The sequence below is a fragment of the Bombus flavifrons genome, chromosome 11, assembly GCF_040668555.2.
Source record: "Bombus flavifrons isolate JBK064 chromosome 11, iyBomFlav1_principal, whole genome shotgun sequence".
Classification (NCBI taxonomy): Eukaryota; Metazoa; Arthropoda; class Insecta; order Hymenoptera; family Apidae; genus Bombus; species Bombus flavifrons.
The window spans coordinates 11,061,134-11,079,597 of record NC_138452.1 but is presented as its reverse complement, the minus strand read 5'-3'; the positions used below and the strand labels follow the sequence as shown (position 1 = coordinate 11,079,597).

The window sequence follows — 18,464 nt, the reverse complement described above, 5'->3', positions numbered from 1 at the left end:
CCATAACGAATTTTCAAACGTTTACCGTGGCATCCGGTTTCCTCGCTTCTTTTATTTATCGAACGATTTCTATCGTTTGCCGCTGTTGCGGTACGAATTTAGGTAATTAATGGACTGTCGATGTTCGTGCACGTACGTATGTACGGTAGGATACTGTATGTATCGACTGCGTTTATTTGAACGAAACTTTTGTTGGTTGAGTCCACTTATCGGAACGTCGATTCCTATTGTATGAATGAAAACTTATAGATAACACGGAGAATTTGTATTATATAAACTGCTTGTCCTCGAAAATAAAGCAGCCGCGTATTATATGATCCGATGATTAATTTTTGAAGATAGATCAGTACATAGATTAACTTCCATAGAATACTCTCGGTGACGATAAACCCGTATATACAGCGTTTACGGTTTATACGAATGCGTAAATATGTATCTATGTCATTTTGTCGTGAAAGCGAGATGTTCTTTTCTCGTTCAACTAATTAGACACTTGGGAGTTTCACTTCAAGTGGAATACATCGAGAGCATAGAAAAGTTGGTTTAAAAATGTAGCTATAACAAAAATTCATATTGCTCTATAAATTCAAAAGAGATTCGAGTAATTCATTTACAACGATACTGCGCTTTCTCTAGCTCTTGTCGTTGTTCAAATAAAAAAGAACAAAAAGAGAAAAAAGAAAAAAATAATAGGCATGCAGAATAAATAATACAGAAAGGATAGTATACAGCTTGTCGAAGGTTCAGTTGGAGAGTTACCGATTTAATTAATCTATATAATGCAAATTTATGGACTCTAGTACTACCTTTTTCTAGTATTCTACGTGTTACCCAAGTGCTCTGCATAAATTACGTACGATAAAATACAACCGTGATTAGGATACGGCCAGTCTTAATTAAAAAGCGACGAAACCGATTGCACCCAAAGGACTCGCTTGAAAAAATCCAGCGCAATTCATTACCCGCGCCTTAGGTAGCAAGGCGGGGGCTTCTCGTAAATTCGCCGCTTCTTATCCGAAACGCTTGATTTTTTTCGCGCGATTCTATTAATTTTACACGACGATGTTATTTCGAAAGGGGTCAGAAGGAGTAGTTGCACGTGCACGACCGTGCCGTGGTCATTAATAACATTTAATCTCCCTTGCAAAAGCGTCGGCGTGCGGGGGTGGGGAAACGGAGTGAAGGGAACCGGAGGCCGGTCGCTTTCCAAGAGGGGACCATTATCTGTCCACGACCGGCCTCTAATTCGCATAATTCGGTTTAGGCCCACATTAGGAGCGACGTTTATCCGACGCTCCTGTGTCCGTAAAATCGCGCCCATCGCTGGCGGCCCTGGAATTTACGAGCACCGTGGCCACATGCTGGTCGAGACCTTCTTTTTTTTCTCTTTTCTCTTTCCTTCCTGTTTTCACGTCCTCGCCTTTCCCGTTTACAAAAAGTACCTGCACGAAATAAAAGAAAAGAAGCTGGATAGCGGCCGCGATACGTAATCGGCCACCAGAATTACGAGACGCAGATATATCGATAACACGTATCGGACAGGTGAAGATGCAGATACATCGATAGCATATCGGTTATTCTGACTTTTTGTATCGAAAATTATCGGTCTTTTTTCTGGTTATATACTAGCTTTGATATGTTTGTTTTGTGATTCCGAGTATGTCCGATGAACGATTTAAATAATGCGAATCTACGTAGTAATAATATGTAATATATAATTATCGATGGTTCGATATTAATTACGTGGATTAATTAATCAGTGATCGTAGCTGTCGATATTTTCATCCAGTACGAATACCTACAGAGCGAATCGTAGAGTTTTAATAGTCACGTTGGAAGAGACACTATATATACTTAACTGTACATGGAAATGGCGCGTTACCAACTTGCACGAAATTGTTTTCGGAGAAGGACGCGTAGACGGAGGATTGGTCGACGAGTCGAGTGTCAGCCACGTCCGGAAAGATCGTATCGCGATTCGTGATCTCGTTTGCTCTAGTTGGTCGCAAAGTGTAGCGTTACTCGTTTTGTACTTGATCCGATACTATGCGAGGAATCTATGGTTCTCGCGTACTTGGTTTGGTATTTCGTGTCTTGTCCCTTGTCGGGTTGTCTATCGGCAGATTCTTGTTGCTTCGTTGGTTGTTACAGTTTCAGTGAAAGGTGTAGAAATTGATACGTTTGCATCCTAGGTATTTGAAAGTAAGTAACTTTTCGTAAATACAATTTCATATTCGACTATCGACAGTTATCGATCGTTTGGATAATTTTTTAAGAAAATGTATAATATTCGTTTCGTTCGAAGAACACAAACATTTTGTGCTGAAAAGAACCGCCGCTACTCTATCCTATTCGTTACTCGTTTTCTTTACTTCCGAACAATTCCTTTGGTCGATGAAGTATATTACGCCAAAGCACTTGCCGGTACAATATTAACGATCCAAGTTGTAGCGTAGTTTCCCTGGGCGTTTCGCTGATTGTTGGCATATTCAAAGCGCGAAGAAAACGGTTCGAGTGGCGTAACGTTTCTCATAGGGTGCGTGTCGACGCTGGAGGAAACTAACCTAAGATCCGACAAGTCGATAGCGACGGTCGAGAATGGTTCAAGTTATTGATCATCGTGGCAAGAGATGCACCCCTGGTTTGCAGGTGCGCCGCGCTATTGCAACGCGCAACGCCGTTACTACCCCTGCGGGACTTTTCTTCGCTCTCGATGACACTGCTACAAAATGCTAACGGATCGTGCCGTTACGACCCAATTACTTCGTCTCTGCAACCGTATTCTCCATCTCGAAACTCTCGTACAGCGTAAAACCTGTGTTTCTATCGACGACACGAATTCGTGAATTATCAGGCCGTAACGCGTGAAATGTCTGTATATCGATATTTTAATTTCCACGCTTTTCTGTATCTTATCTTTATTGTTCGATTTCGGCTGCGTAAAGCGCTTCGTGTATTTCCATACGGTTACGAATAGTGTGTGTTTGGGTGTTTGCGAAATGAAAAATGCATCAGCCGAGCAGGATGTGACGACCAATTCTTGTTACACCTGTATGGCTTTTTCTGTCTACACAAGTGTGTTGAAGAATGCGTTATTGTTAACAGACGGATCTTTGAACTTTGACAGCCGGCGGAACATTGTACGACTTTTTGCACAAATGGGAATTCATTCTAGGAAACTGGTCTGAATTTATATTCGATAATTATTATCAATCGTCATCCCCGACGATTACAATTGCGTTTATGAATGACCGATTGATCGCGATTCAAATTAGGAGATTTACCTTTCGAGAATTACGTCTCATACGTTGAGTTGATCGGAACAGTTTTCTTTTCTCTTCTTTCTCCTCTTTTTAATTATTTTTTTCTTTTTTACATCTATACGAATCGCAAATCATACCGTAGCGTTAGTTATACCGATATCGAGCATCGATAGAAGCGAGTCTTTATTGATAGACGCAGTAACGAATAAAAAAAAAGCGCGTATTAGTACGATTTGCGAACTACGTATTTATTCAGCTATTCAATCTTCGTTGCTAGTCTATTTTTTCAATAAAAAATCTTTACAAATATAACTTGCAAGCTATCCCCTTATTTTTCTACAATATTTTCTATGCTAACCTAATTACAAATAGACTCTAAATTTTATACTCTAACTCCGAGATAAACTCCTTAATAACGATCCGATCTTTGATAGTTTAGAAAAAAAAAAATAAAAAATAAATAAATAAAAAGAGAAGAAACATTCGCCGTTTGTATCGTAGTCGTAATATTATCTTTCATTACTGCACGGCAAATTTCTCTGTTACACGTTATTATCGTGTTTTGCATGATATTTCATGGATTCTTTTCGCTCGGCGACACAAATCTCGTTCGACGAGTACCTAGACCTTCGTACGTATAACTACCATCCCTGGCGACTTCACGTCTATCTCTTCCTCTTTCTATTTCTCTTCACGACCGATTCTCTTCGTTAGTCCCGTGTCGCTTCGTGCAATAATAATATTCCACTGCCAATTATACGCACTCTCTGACGCACGTTACGCATAACCGACGCTCCACCACGACACACCGTGGACATATATTGCGTTTGGACGTTTCTAGACAGGTTCCATTATACCTTTGACGTGGTGGCTAGCCGGCGGAATAATTTCAGAAACCAATTGCGGTTTCGCGTTGTCCTTTCTTGCGTGATATTATCTCTTGCGTCAAAATAGCAATAATCTCAGTTCGTGGAGAAGTTTTGCCATTCAAAGCGAGGGGATTACCACGTCGTTCTACGTATGCGCATGCAGGTGTACGCCTTATGATTGAAATTTTTCTTCCGAATAGGAAACCGAGCTAACTGTGGATCGCTAACTGTTAGCGTAGTAAATGAGTCGAGCAAAGTTCTACGAAACTAAAGCTGTGTCTCGTCTTTGAGAAGGAAGGTGCTGTTTTGCCTTTGTATGGAAAAGGACTGTACGTGCTTTTAGTGTTATATTCTGTACATTTAAATGGCGGGGAAAATCGCTGAAACGTTATATAAATTGCAGTTCTACGATTTTGCAGATAAATGGAGCTCTATCGTAACGAAATAGAATAGAAAAATAAAAGGATAGAATCTTTCTTCTACGTTTAATATAAAACATATAAATCTATTTTGTTAAATACGTTGGTTCGAAGATCGAACTTGTATTAAAAGATCACTGAACAAATGCGTTTGGCAGAGTAACGTGAGATCGAATAAGACGAAGGTGTTCCGTTCTCCGTGAAAACATTTCAATTTCCCTAACAGTAGCGTTTCTGATTTTCGATACGGCAGAGAGAAACATTTTCGAGAGTTTATTCGACGCGTTGTTCGATTTTAAACGATACCACTTTGATTTTTCGTTCTGACGGAAATGTTTTTAAATTCGTGTTACGTTTACCGCGGTATTGATCGAGGTCAGGAGACACGTTTCACAGTCAGCAGTGCGGTCTTTATCGATCTCTCAGCTCACTCTTCTCTGAACGCACTTCATCCATTCCCGAACAGTTTTTTTCTACCCGTCTTCTCTTCCTTTAATAGTCGTTGGAGCCGTTGAATAAAGGACGAGAAGAAGACAAGAGTATCCACTGAAAGGACGATAATTACGATTTGTTTCCTCTCGCATGCGATAAGATACGTGACCGAACGAACAGATGCTTTTTTCGTCCTTTCACTCTTGCAACTTGACTGACTTTTTCGTTCGATGAGAAACAGTCGTTGCAACGAGAAACGTTTTACCTCGTATCAAGCCGAGTTTATATTTTATCATATATTTTCGATTTACGTTTATATTTTGGACTGTACCGCTGCTTGAACAACGGCCTGCGTTTACGTTAAATTCATTCACCGTGGTGTCGCAAAAGTGTTTTAAAATTTATAGAAACTTTTTACGAATGTATCACGCGTGTTATCCGAAACATTTTCGACGATATTGATAAAACGCGAAACGAGTCTGAAGATACTTATCGCGAGCATACGTTTCTCAGAGATTACCAAAATACTTGAACGATCAAAGGGAAGAAACTTGGACATGTGTGCAACGAAAGAAACGAAACGCATCGTCCCTCGGACTCGTTAGTTTTATCTGTTCACAGTTTTTCTCAAGATGGTCGTTTCAGACAGACTGCACAACCACGAGAAGTCCGGCGTTGTCGTCTAACGAATGGACGATAATTGAAATTTCTTCCTCTCCATGGAACGGTCTCTCTTCCATGGTTTCTCTTCCGTTCCTTTCAATTTCCGCTACGCCGTTTCTACTTCTACGGGCCAGCGTCGCAGCTCGACGGCCCTCGCAAGAAACTGAACTGCTTCGATATAGCGAGAACTTCCTCCAACCGTTGGATAGTTTTTACCGTCTCATCCTCTTCTTATGTTTGTTTCTGATCGTCAGATTACGGTCTCCGTATCTTGTCAAGTATCGAATCGGAAGTTGTCGAACGTCGTTGAAGTTTCCTCAGCTTCCATGACGTAGTTGCCTTAAATTCGACGTTCGTTGTTTCGCGTTTGCATTACGATAATTCCATAATCCGAACAAATGGTACTCGTTCGTCGTGCGAATGGCATTAATCGTGTCGTAGAACAATACGATAATAGTCAGCGACCGATCGAGCATTATTCGTGCACAGATTGGAAATCGCTTTATGAGGGTAGAGTATTCATAAAATCACGGCTTGAACGATGCGAGGCAACGGGATAAATGGTAAATATCGTCGAGTCCAGCGAGCGTGATATTTAAATACAAAATGTGGCGGAGAGTTACCGTCATAATTTTAAACGAATCTGTCACGGAGACTGCATCGAAAAATCATCGATTTACGTTTCACGGATGAAATGCGGTTGAATCGGCGTCGTCCCTGCTCCCCTATTAATCTCGACCGACTAATTATTAATTAGCCGAGGATTAACTGGCAAATGGCGAGTGGCGATGCAAGATTCCCACGTTCGGCGTGTTGTTGCTGGCGATCGAGAAGTCGAATCCGTAGTTTTCGAACTGGAAACGGGTATTTCGTTGTGAAACGAGGAGGGTGGGATCAAACTATCGTCGATGTTGTGAAAACGCAATTTCAGTTGCTACGTAGAAGAGCTGAAACGGGAGAGTTATGATATTACGCGGAACTAATTATTCGTATCGCTGTTGCCGCTAACGAGACGTCGTTAACGGTTTTCTTTCTTTCCACGGAATAAAATGTTTAGCCAAACGTAACTATTTGTCGACGTAAATAACTCTGCGTCATTTCTATTTTCGTTTTATATGGTAATTTTTCTTCCTAACAGAATTACCGTATCTTTGTGAGATCTTATCGTTGCGTTGGATACGATGCTCGTTTCGTCTTAGACGTTCGGCAGGATATCATTCGTCTTGGACTTCTTGCGTAGTTATTAGGTTTTTCAAACGGTATTCGTTTCACGAAGAATTAATTTATTCTTCGATAGTGAATATTTCGACGAACATGTGGAATTTAGTTTGGGCGCGCGCTATATATTCTGTGAAACACAGAGCCCACGGTTTCTATCGAACTTGCATTCAGCGTATGCATCGCGAGAGGGGCACTTTGGCCTCGCGAAGGTTCGACCTCGGTTAGGGAGCAAAGGGCAAATCGAAATTCTCGAAGTTGAGAAGTAATTTATAATCTGGTTATTTATTCTGAGATAAATACTGAGAACGATGACACAGTGGGCGCATTGTTTCACGTTTAACGCATCGCACACGTGCCTTCTGTAATTAGAAAATCGCGCAACAAGTGTTTTATACTCGATAGATTTACAATTAAATTGCAAGATGTGCAACGATTGTAGCATATTCGATCGACGGTTATTTAATTCTACATTGAGAATTCTATATGACAGAATCGACACACCTTCGCACTAACTTCGTCGAATAATTCTATAGAAAGATAATACGTAACATACGATCTTTTCTCTCAGATTTTCAAATAAAATCCTAGTCCTAATAACAAAGCACGCGCGTATCCACGAAGAAGGAAATCGGTCGAATTAAGCTGCGATTCAGGAGAAGGCGAAACTCTCGAAAACGGCTGGCGGTTGTCGAGTTTAAGAACGAAGTCTCGATGAAGTCAGCACGGCTGTCTGTCTCTCAACTATCCGCGTTCGTCTAACCGAGTGACGCCGACGCGACGGCCTTTGATTTTTAAGGAACGTGCTGCTCAGCACGAGATAAGGAATTTTCCGTCGTTACATCGTAGATTCATGGCGCGCTGTTAGTACGCTTCAGACGCGTAATATCGTTTCGTACGCGAGAAATCACGGGAAACGTTTCGAGAGCTGGCGTAACGGCGTCAATCATTCGCCAACTCGAATGAACGCGTTACGATCGCGATTTTCACCTCTGCAACGTTACCGATTAACTGACATTAAGCGTTGATTTCTGCACGAACGGATTTTTCCCCTCTGCGAGTATTTCCGTGGGGATATTCGATTACGCCGCTCGACGTACGGAATCGTAGACGCGGAAACGCGATATTTAATTCCCATGTTGAACAGTTGGCCGAAGAACGCGTACAGTTATGCTAGATACGTACGCATCGGGCGCGACGTTGGAATGTAATTAAGAAAGAAGGCGAATCGTGTGTACCATTGTGTGTCAATTACATTTTCAGCGGCCATTCGTACGACTTCCGGCAAGCTTAATTGTCTCGTTGTTCGTTTGGCGATCATCCGTATTTAGGTTACGTGTACGGCGTATTCATTCGGTACGAAGGTCAATAATGGCCATCGCTAATGTTTTCATCTCGACGTCGGGTCAAGATCGATCGTTAAACCGTCGTTAGACGCAGTTGGAATTTTCATGGGGCGTGAAACGGCTTTGGGGGGAGACCGGCCAAACGATTTCGATCTATTTTCCCACCCTACTCTTGTCGTTCGCTTAATTTCGCCAGTATTTTTGCCAATGACCTTCGATTAGTCTTGTTCCTCTGGTGCAGAAACCACGGAGTAGCGGTTTTCATCTTCGTATCTTTCCAGCGAATAACACATCGTTATAACTTGGGATTATATTTAATGGAAGAAGAAAATATCCTGTATTTAATGATTTTAACACGTTCGCAACCGGACCTAGTCGAAAATTGACATAACGTACGTGTATATTACGTCGAAGTAATCCTTACTCCATAACTTTTATGCCACTTTTACTTACGTCTTTTCACGTGGCTACTATCTCCACATAAAGATTCGATCGTAACTGCTTCGATATAAAAAGTTTATTTCTCAGTCTAATCTCGCATGTATGCATAATCATTCGTTATAATTACAACTCACGTTCCTCGTACTTTAGCGATTCTGGTTCTCGCAGGATCCTTGTTATCGTAGATTTAGGCCAACAGCTGATGTCTCCCGTTTCTTTTTCTTTTTATGCAAAATATATCAATATTCCGCGGTCGTAGGACTTCGCTGTTGCTGACGGTAAGCTTACGATATTTCATTCCGTGCATTAAACGAGCAATAAAAGAGCTGGAATGGAACGTACGTAGGTTCGGCTGGAGCTTTGATATTGTGCATAGGCAGGAAATTGCGATGTTTTCGTATTTAACCGGTTCGCTAGATTACGCGTTTTCAAATCATATCTTTATTCTTGGATGCATTATGCGTTTCGTAGCGGAATATATTATGCAAAGTGGCGTGCACCGACCGCTCGTAAAAGATTTATCTTTCGTCGGTGTTTTTTCTTCCTTTTGTTTTTTCTTTCTTTTTTATCGTTCTTTCGTTGCAAAATTCGACGGTAGCTATAGGAAATCGCGTTCGTTGAGAACGTTGCGTGAGATTGTCGATACTGTGGCGAACACTGGGCCAGGGTCCTACAGCGGCTAGAGTCCTTGAATAGTTGAAATAATTAAGAATTTTTATTACATTATACTTAAACAGTCGATTATCCACTGTATTAATAAGCCTCGATATTCAGTGGCCTCGTATTTAATATGATTATTTATCAGTTTTTTAACTAAATATATACGTTTGCAATACGAATTTGTAACATCTATGTATATTTGCAGAATGATTTCAAATTTGATCGACATGATTATAATCGACTCTTGATTACAGCACCAACAAAGTTTCGAAATGTTCCGTAAATTTGTAAAAGTTAGAAAAATTTGTAAAATCGGCAGGAACCGGAGAAACGATAAGACAGAAACGAGGTCAGTCGTTTGTTCCGAAAACTTACGACTGAAATGTATCAACCCGAGAATATTAACCCATTGGCCTACACGCTATCTGCCGATCGCGCGAGCCATAGTAAGCAAGAAGTTCGGTCGCGCGCCGTGCCATTCATCTGTTCAGCCGTGTGCTTGAACTGGCGCAAAATGTATACTTCTTATGACATGTATATTTAGGGACTACAAAAGGAATTGTGAAATAATAAACAACGTTCGAGGACGAATAGTGTTTTTAAGACGTTTAGGGCGTAATCACGATCAATTGATCAGTTAACAAAAAGAATTTATTATTTCAAAGTGGATAACGAATCACTAGCAATTTGTAAATTACCACGAGTCAGACTCGTGGGTTCCGTTTATGGCACAAATTCTTTACCACGAGTCTCGCTCGTGGTTATAGGCCAAGGAGGGTTAAGCGGGCTACAGTCGCGTTTCTATCGTGCGAGAGAGTACGTTAATGTCTGATGTTTCATCGTTAGCACGCTTTTTCTAAATAATCTTTCTGAATAATGGCGATAGAAATTTATATTCGAATATTATCGTTGAAAGAAAATATTATTCACGAAATGTTCGTTAAAGAAAACGAAACTCGTTATTTTATCTCATTTTCTCTTCAAACAAGAAAAAGAGGACACACGTCTGCGTATGAAAATTGCATTACGTTACGACGAAACTGCGTGCCTCATAAACAGGCGAAAAAAAGCGAGGGAGAAATGACGCGGGGTAGGAAAAAACGAGTGAAATCGAAGCGAAAAGAAACGATATATCGCGACGAGATATTCGCGAACGTTTATTGTTTTCGTCCGTGCGAATGGACCATCGTTTCTTATTTCTCGCGCGATTTTTCTCACGTCCATGCTCGCCCTATTATTATCCAAACGGACTTTCAGAGATGTACGAAGCGTTATCCTTGCTACGAAGACGAACTTTCGGTCGAAATTTTCTACCCGTATCGTTCTTTCATTTCACTGCAACTTTGTTTCATATCCGGTACATCGATTTTCGATGGAATAATGATCGAGGGACTGGTTTTCGGCCGATGTCGTCGCTGTACAGATGGTTGTCAGATCGTTCGAGATCATCGTTCGACGTCTTAACCTATCTTATCAGGATGAAAAATCATGAGAAAAATTCTCTCCTGATGTTTCTCGAGTTAGCAGTAATTTCAAAAATGTTGACCGTTTACAATAACTGATTCGAATAACGTTACCTTAACTTACCTTATCAGGATGAAAGATCATGAGAAAAATTTTCTCCTGATTTTTCTCGACCATCTTGATAAGGTAGGCTAAGGTAGCGTTATTCGAGTCAGTTATTTTAAACGATCAACGTTTTTAAAATTAATGGTAACGTTATCGTTAACGGATAAATTGTTCTCTCGAACGAATAATCGCTATCGATGATTTTTCAGCTACTGTTAACCAGTATCGATAACGTATCGATAACGGGCTTCTTTTTACCTGTTTCGCGAACGAATAAAAACGACACGAACTTCTCGAATCAAGCTCGATCCAAGGTGAATTGCTTAAATTAATCGAAATATCCTATTGCCTTAAGAAAGTCTACCTTATCCTATTGATCACGAAAAGGAAAGACGTTGGAAATGAGGAACGGAAGTACGAAAGGAAAAGCGAAAATTAGAATCGCCGCGAAATTCCTTAGGCGGCGTCGAGCGCTCCTTTCTTCGTCCGCCAAGGTGAACGGATACTTATCGAAAGCGAACGTAATTGTCATCGAGACAAAACGTTGTTATCGGTCCGTATAAAGTCTCGGCGAATGCGCAATGATTCATTTATGAGGTCCGCACGAATAGGCTATCGTATGTGAAATCAGTCGATCATTTACGAAAAATAGCGGTCGGGAACGTGAAAGAACCACAAAACGCCGGGAAAATGGTATCGGTGGAATTCAAGGGCACGGATAATGGTAGCGGGGTGCAGAGGTGAACGTCGACCGCGAATAAATCGCGTCTGAACAATTCCGGGAAAGTTCGTGCCTCGTTCTTTGCTTCGAGTGTTTTAGAAACTTTGGAAAAGTCGATGGTTTCTACTATTCTTTTTTATTATTTTTTATTATTTTTATTATTTTTTTTTGTTTCTCTTACTGTTATAATAATGTAAACCAAGAACAAGAACTGCAGGAAAACGAGTTTGACCGTTTCGCAATTTCACGACGAATATCTGATATTATGACAAGTTGGACGTTTTAAATTACAGGTTTTTGTCGCATAATTGACTTTAACAATTTTACAATTCCATACGAAATAGCAGAGCGAGCCGATCTGTGATTTATAAAATTTATATGCGTAGAATTTAACTTGTCCTATTATCGTTAATTTATCGCTAGACTGCGGGTATTCGTGTGAGCGTATATTTTTACGAACACGATCGAAAAAATTGTGTAACTGGATTCAGATCGTGTTACAGAATTTCGGAAATTCTCGTTCGACTGCCACGAAATTTCCCAATTTTTGCCTCGTGCTTCTCTATACCAAGGACACGCAACACAATCTGAAAGAGCTATCTATGTAAAACATAGCAACAAGGTCATTTGTATAGAAACGTGGGGGGCGCAAGATACGTAGGAGACACACGTTCAAGCGCCGGATAACCGTTACAAAGTCGTTATCTCTTCTTTTTCGTGTATCTCTCGAACGATGGCAGCGCAGAACGTCAAAAACACGTCGATGTTGCAAGGCATTCGGATGTCTGCCAGCCAGGAATACAGGTACTTGCAAGAGCATCGTAGAAAGGAATACGAACACCGGATTCCTTTTCCGGGAATCTGGGAATCCATGGAATCTAGCGATCGTTCGCCCGTGTGAATTCCACACGGGAACACACACGCGTGCGTACGTTGCACACGCCGTGGAAAAGATTTACGATCCTTTTCCAGCGAGTGGAAAGCCGCCCTTGCAGCGTGCCCACGGGACTAGTTATCGAGCCTCGGATCGAATTTGAATAAGTATTCGAATAAGTATTCAGTGGGATGGCACAGAATGTGGAAGCAGTTTCGCGAGAAAGGCCGTGGATTTTTCAGGTTACGACGTCTGTCGTTCACCTTGCGGACGTCGTCGCCCTTTTTCATCGCGTTACGCGCGCCATTCAGAACAGGTCGTTGTTCATTCTTACGTTCCAAGTGCCGTTTACACGGTGCTAAGCCGCTGCGGTGATTCCGTTGCCCGAGGATAACGAACGCGAAACCGAGGATTTAAAGCTTCTAACTGGCGGTGCCGCGGGTGGTCCTCGAGTTGGCCAACTTACGAAAAGGAAAATAAGACGAATGCGAGTTCGAAGATGTTGAAGTAATTCAAGAAAAACTCTACACCTTTCCTTTTGTATATCCGTGACCTGGAGACCGCTGTTACGAAGGGAATAGAGTTTAGTGGAAAAAATTGAAAATAAGGAGAGGTGTACATTATCGTGCCCTTGGATATAAATTTTGTTTTGGGTCACAAGGTCTAGAAACAAAAGAGCTATAAGTAGATTTCTATTGCTGTTTCTTGTAGCCTTCAGATAGAGCTACACACCAAGCTTAACTTTTTGGTAATGTCTTTTGCTATAAATATATATGAACTATCATATTCTTATTGTATCGTAACACCGAAAGAATGAGGATCTGGATCGGCATACGCTATACCTTTACTTATACTTATTTCAATACATTTTCCTATTACAAATTCATCCACTCGTTTCTCATCGTCAGTCAACCTCGACAGAAGAAAAGAAATTTTCTCACGATTTGTCGCTAATTTTCCTCGTCAACTTGTCAATCCTTTTCAGTTGGCCAGTTCGGCTCAACTTGCCCATGTCCATGGAAAGTTCTTACTCGGCACACGGCCGGACGCTCGGTTGAAATTTGGTGAAACTTAACGAAGCGATGTAAAGTTGCGGGCTGATAAGAACGAGCAATTAAAACCGTGAGGGAAGGAGGAAACTCTTATCAGGGCCACGTATCCTCATTGTCGCTCTGGATCCATAGCGTTTGTCAGGGCCACCGGTATATCCTTCGTGGGCACGATATGCAAAACGTTAACCCACATTTCACTGATGTATAAATATTTATCGGCGAAGAAGCCAGTTTCGCCGAAACTAACCGAGTCTGGCGGTAAATAAGACGCATAGATCATCGGGCAATCGGTGTCGGTTACTGTCAGTGATTATAGGTGCTGGTATCGGTACTGTTGCGTCCTTGAAACGATACATCTTATTTCAGCGACGAACAAAAGCTCGGGATGTCTGTAAAATACCAGTCGACGTACTCGTTAACGTCGGTCGAGTCAAATTTTACCACGCGCAAGTTGTAAATGTAATTCGATGTTCGCGTTAACTTTCCTGTTGAACGTGCAACTATGACAGATGTTGGTGTACCTTTATAAACTTATTTAAAAGATACACGCGGTTGTTTGTTTGGTAACCGAGCCGAATATCTGTTACTTTGTTCACTGATGAAAATGGTCTCCGGCGAATATCCTTTGAAACGTTGCAATGATGTAAATTACGCATTGGTCGGTTTTGAGGTCGGTGGTCACTTGGACACGTTGGCCCTGTTGCCCCTTTGTTGGCGGTTCTGTCTTCTTTGAAGCTCTCTGTGGCACGATCGCGCAAAACCAACTGCTGGAATTCGCGCAACTTGTCAGCTGTCTCTTTGCTTTCCCCAAACGTTCAAAAATATCGCCAGACTGGACGTTGCACGACTCGATCTTGCTTTCTCTAACGTTCGTTGTACAATTTTATTGCTTCTTTTCGATACGATGGTATTTAATCGCTGAATGTATTCGATCGATACGATCGATTGTTTTTATTAATAGACCGAAGAAAAATTACCAGTTAAAAGATTAGAAGCTCGTATTAGTTGGATCAAGATGCGCAATTTACGTTGCAATTCCTACGTCATACATCGAACGTAACGGTAATTGATGGAAATAGATAAATATCAAGTACTCGAAGTTTACTTGGTAAACTAGATGGAGAGATCGAACAGCTGTCAATTTTATGGCAGCAGGTAATTTCGTGAAAACGATTCCTCCAATGACAGTCCATGAATCTAGCAGCTCGCTTTACGGCCTCGTAAAGTACGAGTTTAAGTTTAAGTTTCATTATCATCGTCGAACCAACCAAAGAAAGTATCTTCCCTTTATACGTTCGTTTTGTGTCGGTTTTACAATCGAGCAATTTCCAAACGATCGCGTACTTTAGATCGAACACGCAATTTCCTACGGAAACCAATGTCCAATCGTGTTTCATCGTTGAAGAATTTCGAAATGACGCCGCCTCTTTCGCTATGCGTGATTTAACGCCGGGACTTTGTTTCCAGGATCGTAATAAATTTCTCGGCCACGTTTTTCTTTCTCACCCGTTGTCATCTAACGTCGGTTAATCCTTCGCAGACGGAAAGCGATAAATTTAAAGAAGATCCTTGGAGGAAGCCAGCGTTCAAGGTTGTCGGTTCTTTTTGAAAATCCACCGAGTCTGTTGATCCTTGCCTGGTGCGAAGCCCTAGACGGTTTTATCCACGTTTTTCTCTTCTTCGTTTCCCCTGTGCTTTCATAAACGCGAAATGATAGAGAAAGAGCCGAGATCGTCCGAGGATGTCGGCAAATTTTTTAGCAGCGAGACTAAGCAGCGCTTTCAGGGGAATAAAAAGAGAGGAAAATGAAAAAGGAAGAAACATTTTTACCTATTAAAACGGCGATGTTAGCTATTATGCGTCGTTATTTTTTCTTAAAACAAGAAACTTGCATCGAAGAATTCGAGGTTTTTGCGCGTGCAAGTTCTAGTATTTTCGATTCGATAAATTGTTCGGAAGTTCCTATATTCCTATAATCCTCGGGATTATCGGCTTTTGCTCCCATAAATCGTACGAGTGCTTAAAAAGCTAACAACTCGTGGGAACAAGTTTGAAGAGCGGATACGAAAGAGCAAAATTCCATATTTCCATTCAATGAGAACTTGAATTTAATTTCTAATCCTCGCGTTCGTGGTCGAACTTTCGTCGCCGTTGCCTTCAGAATTTATTTCATCCAGAAAATTCCATCTCCGATAAAATACAGTTGATCGAAACGGTAAATAAGTGTCGTCGCAATTGCGTGTACACGGCGTATATGGACAAATTTCATCCGATCGTTTACTTCTTATCCAGCCGTTCGGAATTTCTCCAGCAAGGGACATTGTTCTTTTGTAATGAACGAAACTCGTTGATCGATCCGCGAGGAAGCCACTGCCATTGTCCATGGGATCGATATCCGTGAGAAGTTTGATGACGAGTCGCGCATAAAATGGAATTTCGTTCGTCGAATTGAAATTTAATCGACACCGTTAATCTCATTATCAGTCGACGTTGTTTTACGTTCTCTTTGTTCCGAGCTTGCTTCATTGTCTTCGTTCTCACGTATTTTCGATTTGCATAATTACAATCCCTTCATCGTTCTTCTCATGACACGACGTTCTCAAGGTCCCCTTCTCTTTTCCGTTGTGTCGATTCTTTTCAAATGCTTTGCTCGATCGCAGAAAAACAAAATCGAAGATTTTGCACCGGTGTATTGCCAGCGGATAATCGAATCTCGTGATTGGCCGAGCACGTTGGATACAGTTTTATTCAGCAGGTTGGTCGAGCTTCATAGCAGGGATGTTAAAAGACGAAAGGGAAGGAAAGCGAATCGACGTTTATGTGCGCGTCCTCTTGGCACGTTTCCATCGTGTACCGTTGAGCATCGAGAGAAAAGGAAATAGCGCTTTCTGGGTGGGCCTTAATTAACTTGTTCCTTTGCATACTTGAATACGCTCGAGCGTGACTACGTTCGCAAGTCTGCCGACACTGACTTTCATTTACCGTCGTGTCGAAAATCGTTTTAATTGTCTCGTTTGATTTTTATCTTTGCTTCGTTAGCGTAGCGTCGTCGGTATCGTTGCTTCTTCCGTTTCCCTATCCAGTTCAAAGGTTCGGAGAACGCTTCAACTTTGTTCGTTCCTACAATGACAACTTTAGTTGCCAATAATGGTAATACGAACGTCAATAACATTTTTCTATTTACGTAATAAATGATTTTCAAAATGATGGTATTTATGGAGAAGATGAAAGGAGAACTTGCAATTTGGATGGAAATATCTTGTCACGTGTCTGGAAGCATAGGATTCGCTTATGGCGAACATGCATGTTAATAGAAGGGAAAATTCAAGTTTCTGGAAAGGAGCGAAACGAAGTGTTCCGAAGGGTTTCGAGTTTTATAGCTTCGCGACCTCTGCACGAAATTGCCCTCTTTCTGTTTGCGCAAGCTTTCTTCCGCGTCTGATTTCCGCAGATACTCACGTACTTTTTTACCAAGATTTTTCTCCCGGCGGGACTGAATACACAGGCGGAGTCTCTGCGTGATTCACGTTGTTTGTATAGTAAATTAATGCCCTCCTAAAAGAAGTCTTCCTTTTTGTTTAAGAAGATGCTTAGATTAGAAATTGAAAGTATATGTTGAACGGAGAACGCCTCGTGTTATCAAAAAAACAGGGAACATAAATATTTCTATTTAGATAACAATTGCGCGTTAAATGGGAATTTAAATATTTGGAAATTCGTTGGTTCGCGTTTTATAGTTGAATTTCTTGCAAGCGGTGAAGTTTAACGTTCGAAAAAATTTGCATCTGCTTTTAGATATGAGATAATTTTCGAAAATATTAAAGAACACGCTTTGCATTCGAAGGATACATATTCAGCGACGTACAACTAGAAGGATAACCGAACGACGAGACTTCACGTAAATCGGCAGCTTCTGTAATTTCGTTTCATTACTCCAATTTCAGTATCAACGCGAACTCACGTATTATTTCAACTTTTACTTGATTCGTTCTATAGGTTTTCCAAGCACGATAGAACAGAGTGACGTCTGAAAGAAAACGCAAACATCTTTCCGTCTAACTTGACATTATACTTGCAAATTCTACCATATACATCGATGTGCAAATTTTTCATCCGATAAACAAGCATTGCGATAAGCATCGCGCAATTAACAGCGACAATGAAAATATCACGTCACGTGTCATGGTTATTGTTGAAACCATTTATTTCGCATAACTAGACGACAAATAGACAATTTCCTAGTCATCGAACGATCGTTTCTTCTTGAAGGGGAAATTTTACGCAATGCGATTTGAAGTAGCTCGACGTTTAATCTAATCTAATCGATCGTTACGTTTTCGTTTTTGTTTCAGATTGTCAGACCACTCGGGAAACAATGGCCTTCGATTCTACGGGAAATAAAATTCTACGGGCCGTCTGAGATTCCGGGCAACTTTCGCGACCAAAAGGTATTAGTTCCTCGAACTCTTCGGTTCGCCTTCGAAAGTTGTTCGAGTGGTGAACAAAGAACAAGAAGAGGAACCGTTGGACGAGGGACGACGAGCAAACAAAAAGGGAAGAAAGCAGAAAGGAAGGATCTTGCCAATTACTGCCGCTCTGGAATAAGGTAAGTCAACCGCGTTTTCAAATTTTCAACAACTTCTCTGATATCATCCGAGTAACTACCGTCAAGCCACCCTTTATCCTGTTGTAGAAAGTTTGCTTTTTCTCCCTCCACGATCGGTATTACGTTTCTTATCGGCTATTTTCTCTCGTGGATTAACGTTTTGTCCCGTTCTCGCTACTGGCTCGTTCCCGAGACTCTTACGAGTTTCTTTAATTGAAATTCTGCGAATTTCTTTGCCTTTCTTCCACCGATAGAAATGTTCGTGCGTTTCTTTTCATAATACAGATACAGATGCGACGTATTTTATACTTTGCTTCTTACGCCACGATAT

General features: G+C 41.2%; 1 protein-coding gene across 7 annotated transcripts in view; it reads left to right on the top strand.

Annotated features, from left to right (window-relative positions):
• Positions 1-18,464, top strand: part of Pde9 (phosphodiesterase 9) — a 135,134-nt gene that overhangs the window by 22,304 nt on the left and 94,366 nt on the right. For all 7 annotated transcript variants that reach the window (XM_069123610.1, XM_069123612.1, XM_069123613.1 and 4 more), the window contains one exon: positions 17,880-18,133. The gene's annotated coding sequence lies outside the window, so the exon portion shown is untranslated. The remainder of the gene's footprint in view (positions 1-17,879; positions 18,134-18,464) is intronic.